General features: G+C 38.3%; 1 pseudogene; it reads left to right on the top strand.

Moving 5' to 3' along the window:
• The first annotated feature begins 268 nt into the window (after positions 1 to 268).
• Positions 269 to 1,873, top strand: LOC102491308 (Na(+)/H(+) exchange regulatory cofactor NHE-RF3 pseudogene; annotated as a pseudogene).
• Positions 1,874 to 21,174: the final 19,301 nt, after the last annotated feature.

Below are 21,174 nucleotides of genomic sequence, written 5' to 3'. Positions count from 1 at the left end.
AGTAAACAGCATCCCGCAGAGTCGGGCAGGTGGGCCAGACCGAGGACTTGAGGACTGTGAGCTTGTGGAGGGCTATCAGATTTTTCCAGTTCAGGGCCCAGCCAACAGACGGGAAGCAAGACAGAGGTCACTTGAATTCATACCACACATCCCTGTTAAATACATCAGCTTTTAAATCAATCTTTGTTCAAAGTCCAGAGAGTTTTAAGACTAGCACTCACTAGCAGATAGGGTTCCCAGTGCAGAGCTGCTCTTCTTCCAGACAGAGATGACTTCCACATTCAATCCTCAAGAGTGTAAACTGTTCAAACACGAAGGACAGAGCTATGGCTTCTTCCTGCGAATTGAGAAGGACACCAATGGCCACTTGGTCCGGGTGGTGGAGAAGGAGAGCCCAGCAGAGAAGGCCGGCCTCCGGGATGGAGATAGAGTGCTTAGGATCAATGGTGTTTTTTGTGGACAAGGGAGAGCACATGCAGGTTGTGGACCTCATCCAAAAGAGTGGGAATGCAGTGACGTTACTAGTTTTGGATGGAGATTCTTACGAGAAAGCCATGAAAACACAGGTAGACTTGAAAGAATTGGGTCAAAATCAGAAAGAGTTGAATTCAAATGATGAGAAACAGTCCCCTGTCATGAACGGAGGAGTGGAGAATGGAGTGGAGACTTGAACCCAGCCTCGGCTCTGCTACTTTTTGAAGGAGGGGAACAGCTATGGCTTCTCTCTGAAAACTGTCCAAGGTAAAAAGGGAACGTACACGACCTATGTAACACCGCAAGGCATAGCTATGAAAGCTGGGATCCGGGATGATGATCACCTGATTGAAGTGAATGGAGAGAATGTAGAAGATGCCAGCCACGAGGAGGTGGTTGAAAAGGTGAAGAAGTCAGGGAGCAAAGTGATATTCTTACTGGTAGACAAAGAAACTGACAAGCTCCATAGAGAGCAGAAGATAGAATTTAAGAGAGAAACAACCAGTTTGAAACCACGGCAGCCCAGAATTGTGGAGATGAAGAAGGGAAGCAATGGCTGTGGCTTCTATTTGTGGGCAGGCCCAAAACAGAAAGGTCAAGTCATCAAGGACATAGATTCTGGAAGTCCGGCAGAGAAGGCTGGGTTGAAGACCAGTGACTTGGTAGTTGCTGTCAATGGCATGTCTGTGGAAACCCTCAATCATGACAGTGTGGTGGAAATGATTAGAAAGGGTGGAGATCAGACTTCACTATTGGTGGTAGACAAAGAAATGGACAACATATACAGAATGGCTTGTTTTTCTCCATTTCTCTATCATCAAGTTCAAGAGCTGCCTAATGGTTCCGTCAAGGAGGTTCCAGCACCTATGCCTGCTCCTCTGGAGGCCTCAAGTCCAGATACTGCAGAGGAAGTAGGCACTCATAAGCCTAAAATCTGCAGATTGGTTAAAGGTGAAAATGGCTATGGCTTTCATTTAAATGTGATTCGGAGTCTGTCAAGCTCATTCATCAAAGAGGTACAAAAGGGCAGCCCTACTGCCTCTGCTGGGCTGGAGGATAAGGATGTCATTGTTGAAGTAAATGGGGTGAATGTGCTGGATAAACCCTATGAGTAAGAGGTGGACAAAATCCAGAGCAGCAGGAAGAATGTCACACTCCTAATCTGTGGAAAGAAGGCCTATAATTATTTACAGGCAAAGAAAATCCCTATTGTTTCCTCCATGGCTGATCCATTAGATGCCCCCTCCACCCACCAAATTCCAAAGAAGAAACACTAACAGAGCACAAGTCCAATGGGCCCATGGCAAAAGACCGGGCCCTCAGTACAGCCTCGCATGCCTCTTCTAACTCTGAAGATACAGAGATGTAATGGCTTTGGTTGACAGCAGCTTCTGGGTATTTAATAGGAGTCCTTAAAGAATGAGTTGCCACCATTCCTTTTACAGCCTCTGTTAGAGAAGAACTCTTCTGGAAACCATTCATCATGTGATTGTCTTCAGTTGTCGCTTGTCTTGGGGGAGCAGCTATTAAAGACTGCTTACAGAGCTAAGGCAGAAGTTAAATTCTTTCCATGTGATCTCTTCTAAGCTTCAACTTAGCCACACTTCCCTGTATGATGATATCTTTTACTTCTATTGGCTCTGAGCACCAAAGGTGATTCATAAATCTGTATATCTGAGAGTTAAAGTATCTGAGAAGGTAAGCCTACAAAGGTCTTTGTAATAATATTGTGGTTATTAGAATAAATACCATTAAAAAATGGAAAGAAATTATTTATGAGAGGAAGCATGTGCATGAAAAAGAGAGACAGAGAGAGAGACAGAGACAGAGACAGAGACAGAGACAGAGAGGGAAAGACAGGTGCCCTTGGCAGGGTCTTGTCACAGTGTAATAATCCCCTTCCTACATACCTCCAGCTCATCAGAATCTTGGACATGCATGTACTTGGTATATTTTCAGGTCAACTTAGAATTCAAACCTGTGGTAGGCTATGTGGTTTTTAAATTCAATAAACTACTGATTATGACATTAAGACAGGGACAATCTCTGTCTTATACTTAAATTTTTTATATTTATAGTCTGATGGGAATAAATTGCCTTTGTTTTCCTTAACCTGAGAATATCTTGACTCTTTATTCCTAAAGAGTAATTTCACTGGTTTTTGAATTTTGCACTGGCAGTTCTTTCAGCATTAGAAAAATGGCATGCCACTTCCTTCTGGCCTGTAAGAGATTCAATATCAATAGGTTTAGAGTTCCTCTGTAAGTAGTCTCTCATCTCTCTCTGGATGCTCTAAAGATTTTTTTCTTTGCCTTTAGTTTTCAGAAGTTTAGCTATGACATATCTTTGCATGAATTTCATTTTATTCTATTGGAAGTTTGCTCAGCTTTTTGACTCTTTTACCCAATTTGGTGAATTTTCAGCTGTATTTCTTTGAATGCTTTTACAGACTTATCCTTTTTCTTCTTATTTTCCAAAATTCCAACGTTACATATGTTAGATCCTTTGCTATACTTGTTCAAGTTCCTGACGCCTTGTTAATTCTTGTTTTCATGTACTATATTCTCTCCATTGGGCAGATTGGATAATTTCTATCACATTATTCTCTTTTCAAGTTTATGGATTCTTTTCACTGTCCTCTCCAGTCTGCTCTTTATACTTTTGTAAATTTTTGTAAACTTTTTCAATTTCAGGGTTTTTTTTTCTTTAATTCTCAGATAGTGCACATGTTAAGAAAGAGGCAGAGCAGAGAAGGGTTGAGAGACAGCATGAGAGAGAGAGAGAGAGAGACAGACAGAGAGAGAAAATCTCCAAATGGGGCATGGTCATGCTGAAATACCTTTTCTTCCATTTCTCCTTCATTATCAGGATCCTGAGCATGCATGTGCATTTACTTGCCTGGTATAATTTTCAAGTTGCTGGAGTCAAGATTTGAACTGTGGTTAGCCATGAGGGATCTGGCTCGGAATGCACTGCCCTTAACCACTGCACCACAGGGCTGGTCCTGTAAATTTCAGTACTGAAGTTTTTATTTGTTTCATCTATAAATACTCTATTTTTCAAAAGCTTGTTTATTATTTTCTTTTGTGAGTGAGAGATTCAGTGAGAGAGAGAGAGAGAGAGAGAGAGAGACATCTCCGCTAACAGAGACTCAATGCTGTGATCCATTCCCTCCAGCTTCAGCCAGCCCTGATCATGGTCACACTCAAGCCCAGTACACTCAGGGAGGTCTCTGGGTGTGAACCTTCCCACATGGGTCTGCCTCACAGAACACTGCATTTTATTTATTTTACTGCAGTGTGACTGTCTAGCCCTTAAATATTCTATTTACTTTTGTTGAGACTGTTTTCTTTTTATTTTTCAGACATGTTCATAATCGCCTGTTGAAGTACTTTTGTAGTGGGAGCTTTAAAATCCTCGTCAAACATTATAACATCTGTGTGATCTCAGTGTTGCCATCTGTGAATAGAGTTTTCTCATTCGGGTTAAGATTTTTCTGGTTCTTGATAAGATAAATGGTTTTTGACTGAAGCCTGAACATTCAGCATATTATGTTGTGAGACTGTGGGTTTTATCTAAGTCTTGTTTTGAAGCAAACCTCCTCTGGCCCTACTCCACTAGGGGAAGAGGCTAGTTGCTTCCTCCTTGCAGGAATCCTCATCTGGCTTCCATTAGCACATGGTGGAGAACAGGTCACTTTTCATATTGCTAGTTGGGGGTCATGGATTAAAGCTCTCCACTAGGCCTCTGCTGCTGTCTCTTTGGCTGGTAGGACAGGGGTATCTGGTTTTTGCTCCTCAAGTGGGCTTCCCTGATACTATGTGGGAGGGATGGCCATTTTTACCACCAGGTTATGGTGAAATCCTAACTACCCTAGGCCCCGTTTGATGCTATCCCGTCAAGGAGGAGGGGAATAACTTATTACCAACAGATGTAGGGGTAGGGAGCCAGGTCCCCTTCTGGTCTCTATTGATATCACGGAAAGACATCTTGTTACTGCACTAAAGGGATTAAAGTCTCCACTCCTCGCTCAGCTTTCTCTGAATCTATCCAGTCCCGGGGTATGGCACCTCATTACTGCATAGCAAAATGGAAGTCCTGGTTCTTCACTCAGCAGTATGGACTGGGCTAGGTTGGAACCACATTTATTTCTGTAGTGTTTGGAATTGCTCTGTAATAAAGCAACTAAAGTCTAAAAGTTTTCTGTCTTATGAGACTGACTGTGTTGTTCCTTGTCTTTTGGCTAGAGAGAGCAGACTTTTCCTGGCACCTTTTAGTCTTGACCATGGACATTTCTTGATTGTTAGTTTCTCCAGCATTCTATCTGAGATACATAAGGCAGAAAGAAACCCAGGGAACTCAACTCTCATTCCTTGGTCCTGAGATCCTGAACCGGTTTGTTTTCTTTTGTTCTTTATTCGGATTCTTCTTGTGTTTGCTATATATCTTATGTTAGGGAAATTTATTTAGTTTTGTTCTTTGTCCCAATATTCTTTGGTTCGGGGCCAGCAGATGGTATAGCAGATGGTATAGTGGTTACGTCCCTGGATTCCCACATGATCAACCATGGTTTGAGTCCTGGACCCTTGAAAATTATGCCTGGTATGTGTGTGTGTACATGCCTAAGATCCCAGAAAGAGAATGGAGGAGAGAGGATTATGGCGTGGCCATCCCCGCTGGCAGTGATTTCTCACTTTCCCTCTATTGTTTCTGTCTTTCTCTCTCTCCAGAGAGTGCATGTGCTCTATGGCAAAAAACTCTTAATTTTTTTTTTTTTAAAGATCTTGGTTCTTTACAATTACTTTTCTAAGTGTTGAAAAATTGGCATTTCTGTGACACTGAATATTCAATTCAATTCAGTCCATTTATTTTATATCACAAATACTTAATTTTGTTTTTTTTCTTTCATATAAATGCAATTATGCAAATTTTTTTGTGTGTCTTTCACTTACTTTTGTATTTGTGAATATATCTAAGTTTTTGCATGTATCAGTAATTCATTTGTTCCAATAACTTCTTGTGATTTCTGTTATAATTGGACATATTTCTATCAAATAACTTCTACTATTTATTAAAGATATCCTCTTCTTTCTTTTTTCACATTGTTCTGTTTCTTTGAATTTTTCTGCCTCTACTAGTTGATTCTATAGATATCATTTGTATTCATTAGAAGTTACTCAGTGTTAACATAGACATGTAATTATAAACTGAAAACTGAATCTGTATTTTATTCAATATTTAATTCTTTCATGAACAGAGCAATCATCTTTTAGTACATTTAATGTTTACTTATTGAATACTCTTCTGCTTCTCCTATTATTTTTATCAAAAGACTTAGTTTTATTAATTTTTAACATGTACAATTAGCTTTAAAGATAATAGTTAAAAAAGATAATAGTTAATAAAATTTATCATGACACTTAGTCAATTTCTGTGTTTCCTTTAGTTCTTTATATTACATACTTCTGTTTGCACTTTCTTCTTGGCGAAAGATATGCTTAAATGCTTCTCTCTCTAATTACTTGAATACTTATTACCTTATACATTTAGGCAAATAGCAATTTAAGAATGTAAGCAAACTGAAACTAGAGCAGAAGTAACCTGTGAACAACTACTTAAGTTTTCATAAGTAGAAGTTTCATAATGAATATTCTATTTGAATGATGGATAACAACCTTTTACCTTTTTATGTACATGTGACTACTTTTTAAATGTGTGACATGTTTTCATTATACATAATATAAGAAATATATAATTTCATATAATTAAAATTTTTCCACACTATCACTTCAGATAAAAATGCTGGCAAGTGGACATAATTAGAATCATTGCCTCTGGGAAATTGTGCACTATTGACATTTAAATTGTGGGTAAAAATAATTTGTTTCTCTTATCCACATTGTCAAGGCTGCAATGGATGATTTCAGCTCAAAAATCAGAAACAATAAGGACTAGGTGACATTAAGAAAAAGCGAAAAACAATAAACACTATATAAAAGGAAGGATGCTTTCAGAGTTAGTCCAACTTGTTTCTGAACCAGATAAGTGATTTTCTTTTATGTTCACAAACAGCAGGGCTCTCCATTGTTTTTGTCCCTTTACAAAATAACGGGTACTAGATTTTTGTATTTTTTACTTATTCTTCTGTGCTTGTGCTAAAACAAATAGAAAGTAAACAAATCAAGCAATCTAAAAACATATTTATGTTTTTTGAGCATTTCCCAATTTGTGTGTTTAGATACCACGTTAAGTTTCTTCAATAAAATTCAGCAAATACCTACTTATTGTGTATTAAGAACTCTGGAAGGGGCCAGCAGTCGGTGTAGTGGTTAAGGTGCTGAATTACCACATGGCTGACTGAGATTTGAGTCCTGGACCCAGTGGCTTGAAAATCATGCCAGGCATGTGTGTGTGCCCAAAATTCTGAGAGGAGAATGGATAAGGGATTGTGGCATGACCATCCCTCATACAGGGTGATTTCTCACTTTCTCTCTGTCTTTCTTTCTGGTGAACACATATGCCTTATAGCAAAAATCTCCCCCCAGATAAACAAATAAGCAAAATAAAACTCTTAAAGGCTCTACCTGAGATTAAAGACACAACACTATACCCTCAAGACATTTTTGGTCATCCCTAATAATTTTAGATATTCAAGAATGACAGAAGTAAACTTGACTTCTTGGTTGCTGTGTGCAGTTTAAATATTGATGAAAAATGACTTCAATTCTGAAAGAGGAAATCAAGGTTTTAGAGCTTTTTCCAGGTGAAAATCAGCCTGCTTCCCAAGAAAGCAATGTTTTTCTGCTACTCAGCTATTCAGTAAGTGATACAATGGCTTCTCGTTGATTATTCACAAGATAATGATTGTTACATTATTTTGATAGACATAACTGTAAACAGATGGTGCTCTGTGCCAACAGATTGTTCCTTCCAAATGTCAATGGAGCCTTAAGGCCTCATGTTTTCCCGTGCGTGAAACTAACTCTTACATAACAAAGGAGATGACTTTCATGCTTCGGAGTGCCGACTGATCAGTAAGAACATACATTTTAGAATATGTTAGAATGATTAAATATAACCCTGGCTTAGACCGTGTAAAATAACTTATACAGATTTTCCACATGAGTTTATAACAACAATAAACCACCGCTCTTTGGAGTGAGTGTCTTACAGTTTGTTAATAGATCCTACCTCTTGGGGCTAATGCAAAGTTGTAAAACAGTGCTATGGCTATAATACGTTCCCTGTGCCAGTCGGGAAAGTCAGAGATGATTTCAAAAATTGGCATTGACACTGAACTCTTTGATTACTGCTTTGTCTAGTGCACTGTGGTTCTGAATATGGGATAGAATGTAAGGCTTGGCTTTTCATTTGAAACCAAAATATCTTTTCTACAAAAGAAACTTACCTCTGGATCATTTAAAAACCAGGATGTTTCAAACTCCAGTTCACAGATGAGTGTTTCTGTTTTTACATGACATAGTACCTTTATATTTATGAGACAGACCTACGTTAGTGTCATGACAACTCTTAAAATGTGCATAGTTATATGCATATACACGTACACATTCATGAAAACACACTGACATTTCATCACCTGAATAGATCTATATGTAGAATTTTAAGAGGCAAATAATTGAGAAAAGAAATTCTAAATAAAAAAGAAGAGACGACTATACTCTCATTTTCAGATCATGTTAGTAGTTTAGCTCAGGTAACCTAAAATGTAATTTTATGCATGAAGTCTGTGAAAGGGAAGCAAAGATTATACTAGAATAGCTTATCAGAGTGATGTATTAGAAAGTCTTTCCAAAGTATTCAGGCTTCATTTTGTAGAGAAATGTTGGCAATTAGATGAATTAAGCTAGCACACTCTTACTCATTAACCCTAAAATATTAGGGGCTTAATAAAGAAATACTTTTGTCCTGCTCATATTATAGTCCATTGGGCCATGGGGAAGTACTGCTTTATTCAGAGATCCCGTCACCTTCTACCAACACTTAGGACTTGGTGTCTTCCAATGGGTCCTTTGTATCTAACTTAATGTATGGGACTATTTTGGGGGCCTAAGCCAGAAAGAGCAATTTTCTTCTTCCCACATTATCTCAGAACCAATCTAGAGTGTCTCACCTAAACTCAGAGAATGTAGGACAAATAGTCTGGAGGAAATTGGGAATGGAAGAGAGAGTGGTTGAAGTTGGAGAGACTAATTTAGAGATCGATGGTCCAGAGTAAAATATTTAGGACTTAGTTATAGCAAAGACTAGAGCAAAAATTCTCAAAATTCTCAATTCACATTTCAACCCTCAGAATATTTATTTATTTATTTATTTATTTATTTATTTATTTATTTATTGTTGTTGTTTTTCAAGTAGAGTTTTTATTGTTTCTTTCTTTTGTTTTTCTTTTTTTGTTCCCAGAGAATATTTAAAGGGTTGAATTTCCAATTCAGAGGTATAGTGAAAATATTATTTAAAATATAGTTTGTGAAAATGATGAAGTAGGTATTCTTTGTATTATATCATATACATAATTTGACTCTATAAATTTCAGAAAACAATGGTAGAAGACAGAAAAAGCCAGAAATGTTAAGCAGTCACTTGGATCCAGAATGAAGTTTTCAGTAATACTATAATCACCTGTCAAGACAAATGGCTTTGAGTGCAGAAGATAACAGAGAGATGCCGTGTACAGATGTGCAGAAGTCCCATCTGAGCCGGTGTTCCAATAGCTAGGAGATACAATCTATTCTAATGCATCACAGCTACAGACACTTGAAATGGTAAAAATATCAAGAAAGCACTGGGTTTACAAGATGCTTTTATCTCAAAATAGTGAGGAATACCACCACCACAATGACTTATTTGCCTACAAGGTCAAGTTCAGGACATTGTTTGGAAGATGTTATCATTCATACCAGATTCCATTGGTAGAAAATGCTAAGAAATCTGGGTCCAATAGGTGGTGTAGTGGATAAGGCATTGGACTCCCATGTGACCAATCACAGTTCAAATCTTGGACCCAGTGGATCAAGTCTGGTGCATGTACGTGTGTGCCAAAACCCCCCAGAGGAGAATAGAGAAGGGCATGGCTATTCTGATTTCTCACTTTCTTCTCTCTGTTTCTCTTTAGTGAGTGCATTTGCTCTACAGAGAAAGCCTAGGGAGGGGGAAATGCCAAGAAATTTAGAAACCAGAGGGGATTTTTTACTAGCCACACAACTAACTTTGCCATTGACTAATACTGTGTACACAAACAGTTGTGTTCAGGAATACTTACAGGAATGAACTCAACCTAAACTATCTAAGAGGATGATGCTTAATAATTTGCCTAGAAGTTGCTTTAGTACACTGGAATCTCTAGGAAATCCCACCAGTTCTTCTACTCTGCGATAGTGAAGTGAGTGGTTTACAGAAAGTTACTGTGAATCTCCGGTCTGTCCATGTAACTGGCTGCCACTGCCCTGGGGAATCCAGGTTCTCCTCTTATGGTCTCTAAATCTTATGTCAATGTCTCTTGTGCATAAGAAAAAGGGATTCTGTGAAATGTGGACCCTGGTTTCTCTTCTGAGTCACAAACGTGATCTTGGAAGTGATGGTGGCCACATCAGATTGGCTACGTGTTATAAGCACACTGACTCTTAGAGCTAATGGTTTCTAACTTGGCTTTAGATCCCTGCTCTTAAGTGTACCCTTTGCTTTGATGATCTAATCTAATGCTCTCTCTCTCTTTGGTTTAAAGAGAACACTACAGTGATGGACTGTATAATGCTGGTTCAGTCAAGAACAGACTGCATATACAACTGTGGTCCGTGAGATAACAATGGTGCTGAAAAATTCCCATTGCACAGGACACGGTAATGCAATGCATTGCTCACATGTTTGTGGTGATGCTGCTGTAAACAAACCTGTTGCACTGTTAGTCATATGAAAATATAGTGATACAATTATGTACATTACATGATACTTGATAATAAGTACTATGCATTTACTGTACTATATTTTTTATAATTCACTCTTCAATTTGCTATAGGGTGCATGTACTCACCAGTGAGAAGCAGAGAAAGGGAGAGAAGGAAAGAGAGAAAGCACCCTCCAGGGGGATGGCCATGCTGCAGTCCTTTCTCCTTGAATCTCCTCTCAGGATTTTGGGCATGCACGCACATGCACCAGGAGTGATTTTCAAGCCACTGAGTCCAGTACTTGAACTACACAGTAGCTCATGGGGAATCCAGCTACCTTAACCACCACACAATCTGCTGGTCCTACAATTATTTTAAAGTATACTCTTTCTACTTATTAAAGAAAGGCTTTCTGTGGAACAATATGCTATGTTACACTCACAGCCACCTCATACATCTGGTGATTATCACATCCCTTGACTGTATCATTTTTTTCTTGTGTTTGATTTCATCTCGTGTTATTATGTTCAACATGGCCCTTCCAATGCAAGATGTAGAGATGGAAGACAGATATAAAGGCCATGGTGGCACCTGACCTATGGAAGACAGATATATTAATGATCTTGACCCTGTGAAGGCCAGGATTAGTTTGTATTTGTGTTTTAATTTTTTAATAAAAAAGTTTAAAATTTTAAAAATTCACAATAAAAAGCTTATAGAATAAAGATGTAAAAAATGAAGATTTTTTGTATAGCTGCATATTGTGTTTTTGCTTTAAGCTATGCTACTACAAGAGTCAAAAACTTAAAAATAAAAACCTTATAAGTAAAAAGATTTATAGTAAGTTATTTATTAAAGAAAACTATTTTTATTCATTGTCGGAGGGTCCATGAGCTTGCCAGAGAGACAGAAAGAGGCAGAAAACACCTTTCAGTGGGATGTGATCACATCACCATTCCTCTTGTCCATTTATTCATCCTGTCAGTAATTTTGGGCATGCGTGCGCATACATTTGGCATGTTTTTAAAGACTCGGGGATGGGATTCAAACTGTGATTATTTATCTGGACTCCAGCTCCCTTTATCATCAGGCTAGGGGCTTGCCACACAAAATAATATTTTTAATAAATTTTATGTTGTCTAAGCATACATGTTTATAAAGCCTACAGTAGTGTATGGTACTATCCTAGGTCTTCACATTTATTAAATACTGACTCACCCAGAGCAACTTTTGGTCCTGTAAGCTCTGTTCATAGTAAGTGCCTTATACAGGTGTACCTTTTTTTCTCTTTTATCCCATATATTTTTGCTCTAACTTTTCTGTGTCTAGATGTGTTAAGATACACAAATACCATTCTTTTTTTTGGGAGAGGTTTTCACTATAGAGTGTGTGCACTTGTCAGCAAGACAGAGACAGAGAGACAGAAAGCGATAAATCACCCCCATAGGGAATGGCCACACCACAATCCCTTCTCCATCATTCTCCTCTCCAGATCTTGGGCATGCACGCATATGCACCTGGCGTAAGTTTAAGCCACCGTGTCCTGGACTCAAACTACAGCTGACTACGTGGGAGTCCAGCTACATAGCTATTATGCCAACTTCTGGTCCCCACAAATACCATTCTTAAACAACTGCCAATTCAGTGTAGCAACATGCCATATAGGTTTGTAGCCAAGGAGCAATAGACTGCATGGTGTAACTGTGTGTAAATAGGCTATACCATGCAGGCTTGTGTAAGTACGCTCTATGATGTTTCAACAATGACAACATCACCTAAAGATACATTTCTCAGGATGTGTGCCTTTTGTTAAGTGAATGTAAGGGTGTGAGAGGCTGTGCACCAGCGAGTCTGCCGAGGCCATTTTCATGAGTCTCTTAGTATTGCCATCTTAGGCTCAGAGAGCAAACAATTACACAATGACAAAGGCCACAATTGGCTCCCCTTCAAAAACCTCACCTTCAAAACCATACTCTGATTGGCCACTTCCCATAACAAATCGGTGAGCTTAGAATCCCTCAGATTTGCATATCTGGCACCTCATGATTGATCCACAAAGCAACCAATCATAACCCACCTTTTACAATCCTTCATTCAACCAATCGCTGCCCACCAACATGTATATAACCACGATCCCTGGCCCACAATTGCCAGATGACTCTGAAGACCCTGAAGAGTTGTGACACTGCGTCGTCTCCAGATGACCCTGAGCTGTGACACTGCGTCGTCTCCGGACAGCTCTGAAGAGTTGTAACACTGCGTCCTCTCTGTGTTGGAAAACTGAGCCGTTTGCCCCGTCTCTCACTCCTTCCCTCAGGAAACCTGTTCGACTGTCCTGCAGGTCGGGGCATAAGGGGGTTGATTTTTGAAACCTCTAAACTTGAATGAAAATTTTCAGGAAAAAGAAATAAAATCTTTACATCATAGAAGTCAAAAAAGGAAGTGGAGTTATTTGATTAAACCCTGGTTTTATGCCTGAGGAGCAAAAACCCAGGCTGTGTTCCTCCCACAGTATTCATTAAACAGTTCGACACATGCTGTTGGCATGGCAAACATCACTCTCCAAGAGTTAGAAATATAGTACAGGACCTGCAAATACAGCTGCTATATTAAAAAAACTCATAGTCTTATGAGGAAGACAGACACTATGATAATCATAAAGAGAAAGATCAATTGTTTTTAGTGCTTTGTTTTTCTTATCTACTAGAATTTGAGTTACTTTAAGGCAAGAACAATGACTGCTGTTCTGTGGTGGCCTGGAAGAACATGTCTGAATTCACCTTGAGCTCCCGGGCACCTACTGCATAATAGGTTTCTAATGATATGTTGAACTGAGCTATTCTGCTTCTTCTCCACCTAACACATTTCTCAGTCCTTATTATTACCATTATTTTAGTTGCAGGGGAAGCTCCTAGCCCACAGTTATCTTAAGAATTTTTTTTAACAGCTTCCTAATAAAATATTCCCCATCTGGTTTTATTAACTTCATTTAAAGTACATAGTGCTTTGCATTTTTATAAGTCTAATGGGCCCTGTTGGTTAATTTATTGGAATGATGTTTTATTTCCATTTCACAACAATTTTAAAGCTGTTATTTATTATTTCATCCCTCCCACCCCCCAATCTTGAGGCTATTTGTATTTTATGTGGCTATATTCTTAGTTCACATTGCTAGCTGTGGAGTCTGTTCATGTAACATCAATAATATGTATTTCAATTGACTTTCTTTCTCTAGAAGCCATGCCAGAGTGGATCTAAAGATAAAACAAGCAGAAAAATAAAAATAAGGATAAGAGAGCAGAAAATAATTAGAATTTTCTCTGAAAGGCATGCCCATGGTCCATTCTTTTGGCAATTTTATATAACCTAAAATAATTTATATGTAATTGCATACATTACAATACTCATTTATAATTGGTAAAAATGCTTAAGCAGTGATTTTTGCCTTTAGATCGTATTTGTTTGCTTGAATTGTTTTCACTGAGGGGAAATAAATATCCACTTCTCCTGTTTCATAATCATTTATGGCAATTATAGTTTGGCAGTTTGTTGAATCACAAATATCAGTGTGTGTATATGGATATATATACATATATATATGTATATGATAATGCTTTTATGCATATAAGTATACATTGCTTATAGTATAACTATTATATAAAAAAGCCAAAGATGGCCATTGTGTTTTGAACCTTAGGCTGTTCATTTCTGGATTCTCACATGGTCGACTGTGGTTCGAATCCTGAACCTGGCAGTTTGAAAATCATGCCAAGCATGTGTATAAGTGTGCCCAAAATCCCAGGAAAAGAATGGGAGAGAGGGGATTAAGGCATGGCCATTCTTCTGTGGGGTGATTTCTCACTTTCCCTCTCACTCTGTTTCTCTAGCGAGTGAACATGTCCTATGGCAAAAATTAAAAAAAATACACATGTAATTAAACATTTTATTTAACAAAATATACAAATACTTTATTCTAGTTTTTAGATGTAGGGTCAATACATTTGTTTTTTGTGGACATTTTTGCAAATTACCAGTTTCACTTTTCCTTTCTTATATACACAACTTTTTTATTTTTTTAAAGGTTTTTGCCATAGGAAGCTCATGCTCACTGGAGAGAGACAGAGAGAGATAGTGAGAAGGAAAGTGAGAAATCACCTCCCACGGGAAATGGCCATGCCTCAATCTCCTCTCTTCCATTATCTTCCTAGGATTTGGGGCATGCATACACATACACTTGGCATAATTTTTAAGCCTCCAGGTCAGGAACTGAAACAGTGGTCCACCATAATTTTTAGCTTCTTTTCCCTTTATTTAGAGGAGAACTTAAACCTTTTTGGTTTAGATGGGGGAAACTTTCTGGATGCTTATAAATTTACCTTCATTCTTTTATAGTTGTTTCAATCACAACTAATTCAACAACAATTTTGTTATATGACTTTTTTTTTTCCTGAGTTTTTCCAATGTTACCCTTGGTCTTAGATATAAAATCTTTCTTAACCTGTCTAATTTCTATCCCTATGTAATATTTAGATAAATTATCTAACTAGTATTTACAGTTGGTATAAAAAGTTTTCAGAACTATCACGATTGTCTCTCAGTTGGTCATTTCATAACTTATATTATGGAAGCAAAATTAGAGGTAACATGTTGCTCTACAGCTAACGCTCACCAATAAACATTCTGAGTCACTAGGTTTCATAGAAGGAATTGAGAGTTATTTGTTAGTCATGAGCAGTATTATGATCTAAATTTTGTCCCCTCAAAATTTGTATGCTGAAGCCTCATCCCAGATGTGACTATCTTTAGAGATACAGCTTTTTAAGGGAGAAATTAACATTAATTAAAGTCTTTAGTATGTGACCTTAACCCAATAGGACTGATGTCTTTGTAAGAAGAGGAAGAAAAACCAGGATTACATGCAAGATCATGTGAAGACACAGTAAGAAGGTGACCATCTGCAAGCCAGGAAGAGAGGCCTCACAAGAAAGCAATCCTGGCAACCTCGATCTTGGACACTCAGTCTCCAAGGCTCTGAGAAAATAATTTCTACTGTTTAAACCACCCGATCTGTGATATTTTGTTATGGCAACTCTAGCCAAATAATACAACACTAAGAATCAATATGATTTACATGAGGAATGGAGGCTCCTGTAATTGAGCTTAATTAAGAGAATTTCTATTGCGTTTATAAGTATCTCAATATGGTTAACTGATTGTCAGTGATCACCGCCAGTTCTTTCTAGGCATGACATTCTTAGTTCTTATTCCTGGATTTTAATTCTTATTCTTCAAAGGGTCGCTGATTCCTATGGTCAGGAATTACACCTGGGAAATGTTTTCTGCCCCTTGTATACCCAATATCTTTCTGCTACCCCCACACACGACTTGACAGTTTTCTTGGAAACAGAATTCATGGATAACTTCTTCAAACTTCGATAAATATTGCCTCAGAGTCTTCTGGCATTTAGTGTTCCAGAGCAATCTGGGCCAATTGTATCTTATTTCTTTCCACATATTATTTTTTCTCTAGATGGTTGCAGGATTCTTTCTCTGCCTTTTAACTGTGACAATTCCACTAGATATGTTTTGATATTGCTTTCTTTTTATTGATTTTCAGAAATATAACACTTACTCTCAGATGTCAGAATGAGGTTTGATGAGATAAAGTTTTCCTATTATTTATTTAATTATTAGTTCTGCCTTATTTATTATTATATACTTAGGTTAAACTTTAAAAATATGTTCTTTCTATTATGTATTTTACTTATTCTCATTTTATTTTTTAAATTTATTTTATATTTTAGAAGAATTTCTCATATTTTTTCAACATTGTTAATTTGATTTTCTGCAGGATCTAATATGCATTGTCCTTTATTATATGTAAAAGAGACTACAGTTTAGGAAAAATAAAATATGTTGAATCACTCCATATCTTTTTTTTTTAAGAGGTTTTTGCTATAGGGCATGTGCACTCGCCAGACAGACAGAGAGAGACAGAGAGATAGAAAGCGAGAAATCACCCCCCAGGGGGGATGGCCACGCCGCAATCCCTTCTCCTCCATTCTCCTTTCAGGATCTTGAGCACACACGCACACGTGCCCAGCGTGAGTTTAAGCCACTGGGTCTGGGATGTGAACCGCGGTTGACTATGTGGGAGTCCAGCGACATTGCCATTATGCTTACTGCTGGTCCCCACTCCATATCTTAACTTTCTATTTTTCTGGTAATTTATTCTAGATTTTATGTATAGTGCCGATGCGAGAACATAAAGGACATATTTTAAAAGATTTTTTTTTCTATTCTTGCTCATTTATTTCAAAGGAAAACAACTCATAGTTCTTTAAAAAATAAAGATTGCATTTTTTGACATTCACAGTTTCTCTTTGGCCTGTGATTCTTCTGATTTTACTCATTTTCTTTTTATGTAAGTTTACTTATATTTCTTTCATGATAAAAAAAGAAAGCCACAGATGTGTGTTAGCTGGCATGCTTTGAGGTGACCTAGGACATGAACCCAGGACCTTTGCCATCTGGGTTCAGGTGTGCCTCTGCTGTGCCTCTGCTTTTCCTGGATTTTAATTCTTATTCTTCAAAGGGTCGCTGATTCCTATGGTCAGGAATTACACCTGGGAAATGTTTTCTGCCCCTTGTATACCCAATATCTTTCTGCTACCCCCACACACGACTTGACAGTTTTCTTGGAAACAGAATTCATGGATAACTTCTTCAAACTTCGATAAATATTGCCTCAGAGTCTTCTGGCATTTAGTGTTCCAGAGCAATCTGGGCCAATTGTATCTTATTTCTTTCCACATATTATTTTTTCTCTAGATGGTTGCAGGATTCTTTCTCTGCCTTTTAACTGTGACAATTCCACTAGATATGTTTTGATATTGCTTTCTTTTTATTGATTTTCAGAAATATAACACTTACTCTCAGATGTCAGAATGAGGTTTGATGAGATAAAGTTTTCCTATTATTTATTTAATTATTAGTTCTGCCTTATTTATTATTATATACTTAGGTTAAACTTTAAAAATATGTTCTTTCTATTATGTATTTTACTTATTCTCATTTTATTTTTTAAATTTATTTTATATTTTAGAAGAATTTCTCATATTTTTTCAACATTGTTAATTTGATTTTCTGCAGGATCTAATATGCATTGTCCTTTATTATATGTAAAAGAGACTACAGTTTAGGAAAAATAAAATATGTTGAATCACTCCATATCTTTTTTTTTTAAGAGGTTTTTGCTATAGGGCATGTGCACTCGCCAGACAGACAGAGAGAGACAGAGAGATAGAAAGCGAGAAATCACCCCCCAGGGGGGATGGCCACGCCGCAATCCCTTCTCCTCCATTCTCCTTTCAGGATCTTGAGCACACACGCACACGTGCCCAGCGTGAGTTTAAGCCACTGGGTCTGGGATGTGAACCGCGGTTGACTATGTGGGAGTCCAGCGACATTGCCATTATGCTTACTGCTGGTCCCCACTCCATATCTTAACTTTCTATTTTTCTGGTAATTTATTCTAGATTTTATGTATAGTGCCGATGCGAGAACATAAAGGACATATTTTAAAAGATTTTTTTTTCTATTCTTGCTCATTTATTTCAAAGGAAAACAACTCATAGTTCTTTAAAAAATAAAGATTGCATTTTTTGACATTCACAGTTTCTCTTTGGCCTGTGATTCTTCTGATTTTACTCATTTTCTTTTTATGTAAGTTTACTTATATTTCTTTCATGATAAAAAAAGAAAGCCACAGATGTGTGTTAGCTGGCATGCTTTGAGGTGACCTAGGACATGAACCCAGGACCTTTGCCATCTGGGTTCAGGTGTGCCTCTGCTGTGCCTCTGCTTGGCGCCTGATTTTACTTATTCTGATGGGAGCAATCTATTCCAACTCTGCCATTCACTGTTTGTGTGATTCTGGTAAGTTTTTTCAACTTTCTGAACTTAAAATCTCTTGTATACAAAATGATGTTGATAATAATAGTATTGATCTCATAGAGCTGCATTGAAGATTAAATTAATCAATATATTTTTCTTCATCTTCTTAGCTAAGAAAAGTGCCTGGAAGGTAGCAAAAATTCAATAACCCTTCCACTTAAGTGGAAGAACAAGATACGTGAGTTTCCAGGAAAAACAAAATGTATTCTTTCTACTCTTTGGTCATTCCAATTTGCTCTCTAGGGATAGTGCTTTCCACAAGTTGTATTTCTGGTCATTGTATTATAGTTAAAGCAATTCTCTGGTAATTTTATCCACAGAATTTCACTTTAAAACAATGAAATGTTTTATAAACCTTTGCTGAGTTGGAGCTTTTTCATTCCCTTTACTCAGCTTGAGTCAAGTATAAAGGTAGTATTGTCAGCACCTTTTGCACTTCCTGAGACTTGTGCTCTTCCTCCTTTCTCCTTGTTCTCTTCCTCCTTTTTCCTTGTTCTCTGTCCCAGCTTCTGATCTGTCCGGGATTGGACCCTGAAACCATGGAGGGTCAGTGAGGAAAACTATCATGAAGAAAAGGTCTTAACTAGGTGATTTTGCTGTAACCAGGTACTGGAGTTTTCTGGGCATACTCTTGTTCAAACTGACTTGTTTTCTTGGCAAGCATTTTTGGGTTCTTTGGAGATTGTCCACAGAGACTGGGATGCAAATTTCACCACTTTGGATATTGAACACTACTCCCATTCTCTTTTAATATCCCACTGCTCCTGAGGGCCAGAAGCTTGATAGGGTCCCCCTACTATAGGTCAGAACCACATTGGGACAGTGTTCCTTTGAGCTAGCTCCAGCAGTGAGACTTTCTAGTGCTTCTTGGAAACTCCTCATCCTTACATTGCCAAACAGTGTCAGTGGGGGGCAGGGAGGGGGGTCTAGAGTGAGGGGATTATTGCAACCTGCCCTCACCTGTCTGAGCTCATGGAAGAGAGAGAGAGTTTTAAATAATAATGTTAATGAACAGATCCACTATGACAGGTGGCAGGTATCTGAGACTCTCATAGTAGTCTATACCACCAAGAAAAAGAAAGAGAACTCTTTTACTTTTTACCATGAGCTATTAGGCAATTCGGTACTTCAGCGCTTTATTGAGAGTGTGCTGTCTGGAGGAAGATGGTGAATAATCTAGTGCTTAATGCTTAAAATATCAGCTCTTATCAGGTGGGAGACACTCAGTAGCTTGCCCTACAAAAGAGAGTGTTCAAGGCCAAAGAGGTTGTACCTGGTTGTGATGAAGAACAATGGCTCATGAAAAATGTAGGTGCACCGGTAGTAGTGATGATGCCATGAAGGAGGCTGTTATCTCCAGATGGCAAAGGCAGAGCACTTAATATACACCATACTCGTTTTGAGAATAGTTCAGGCACCCTCAGGATTTTGTTTATTTGGAGAGACTTTGAAGTAGATTCAGATTTGTACAGCTGAGTAAAAGAACCAGTCCCCAAGTGAGTTATGGTATTACTATTAACATTGCTAATTTTATTTCATATGGCTGATATGGTTCTTCAGAAACATGGGTTATGTGTGAATTTCAGTTGCAATACACAGAGGGATAACAGTACATTAAAAAGTCAAATTCAACCATGTTCTAGTTCATTTTGTTGTCAATAACAGAAAATACTGGGCACTGGGTAACTTATAAAAACAGCAGCTTGGGACCAGCAGTCAGCGTAATGGTTATGTCCCTGGACTCCCATGTAGTCGACTGTGGTTCAGGTACTGGACCCGGTGGCTTAAAAAAAATTCACTTCGGGTGCGTGTGCGAGCATGCCCAAGATCCCGAGAGGAGAACAGACAAGGGGTTGCGGCATGGCCATCCCTCCTGGGGGGTGATTTCTCACTTTCTGTCTCTCTGTTTCTCTCTGTCTGGCCAGCACACATGCCCTCTCGCAAAACCCTCCCAAAACAACAACCCAACCAACAAAACAAAAAACCTCCCCCCTCAAAAAAAAAAAAAAACAACAACAAAAAACCCAGCAGCTTATCCAGCGCTGGTGTAGAATGGAAGATCCACCTTTGGTGAGGGTTTTCTTGCTAGTAGACAAGTGGCAGAGGGTCTTGCATGTCAACAGGCGAGAGTGTGAACACAACAGAAAACGTGTCCTTGTTTCTCTGTTCTGATCTCATTCCTTCTCCTAATAAAACCAGCATGAATCAGTCATCGAGGCCCCACTCCAATGTCTAACCAACCTTCCAAAGGTCTCCCCTTTCAACACCATAATCCGAATAAGTTTCCTCTTAACCCCTTCATAATATCTCATCTGAGACTCAAAGAAAACTCCTTCTGGTTGTGAGACTGTGAAATGAAAACAAATGACACCGTCCGAAACCACAATGGCAGAATAGGCATAGGATAGAAACTCTACTCCACAAGAAGAAATAACAGGTCTTAAACAAGTCTAGAACCCAGTAGGCCAGACATTTAGCCTTATGACTCCAGAATCATCTTTCATGCCATGTGTTACATCCTGGACTCACTGATGCGACTCCTGATTGCTGGGCAACTTTGCTCCCATGTCTTTGCTGGGTTCGGCTCATGCTTCAGCTTGCTAAGACTGGAGTCTTATGCCTGCAGTCTCCTAGGCTATTTCACGCTGATAGTTTTACAGTTCTGGAGTCTCCAGTGTGGTTCCACAGTTCAGACTCCTCTAGGCATTGCCCTCATGGGGATTCTCTAGCTCCAAACACATATTCCATTTCACATTTCCCTGGAGGAGGCTCTCTGAGGTGGCTCTGCCCCTTTGACAAGTTTTCTCAGCCCCAGGTTTTCTGAGATATTCTTTAACATCAA

The sequence above is a fragment of the Tupaia chinensis genome, unplaced genomic scaffold (genome assembly GCF_000334495.1).
Source record: "Tupaia chinensis unplaced genomic scaffold, TupChi_1.0 Scaffold145147_1, whole genome shotgun sequence".
Taxonomy (NCBI): domain Eukaryota; kingdom Metazoa; phylum Chordata; class Mammalia; order Scandentia; family Tupaiidae; genus Tupaia; species Tupaia belangeri.
The sequence above is the reverse complement of the archived record's forward strand: the minus strand, read 5'-3'. Positions and strand labels throughout refer to the sequence as shown.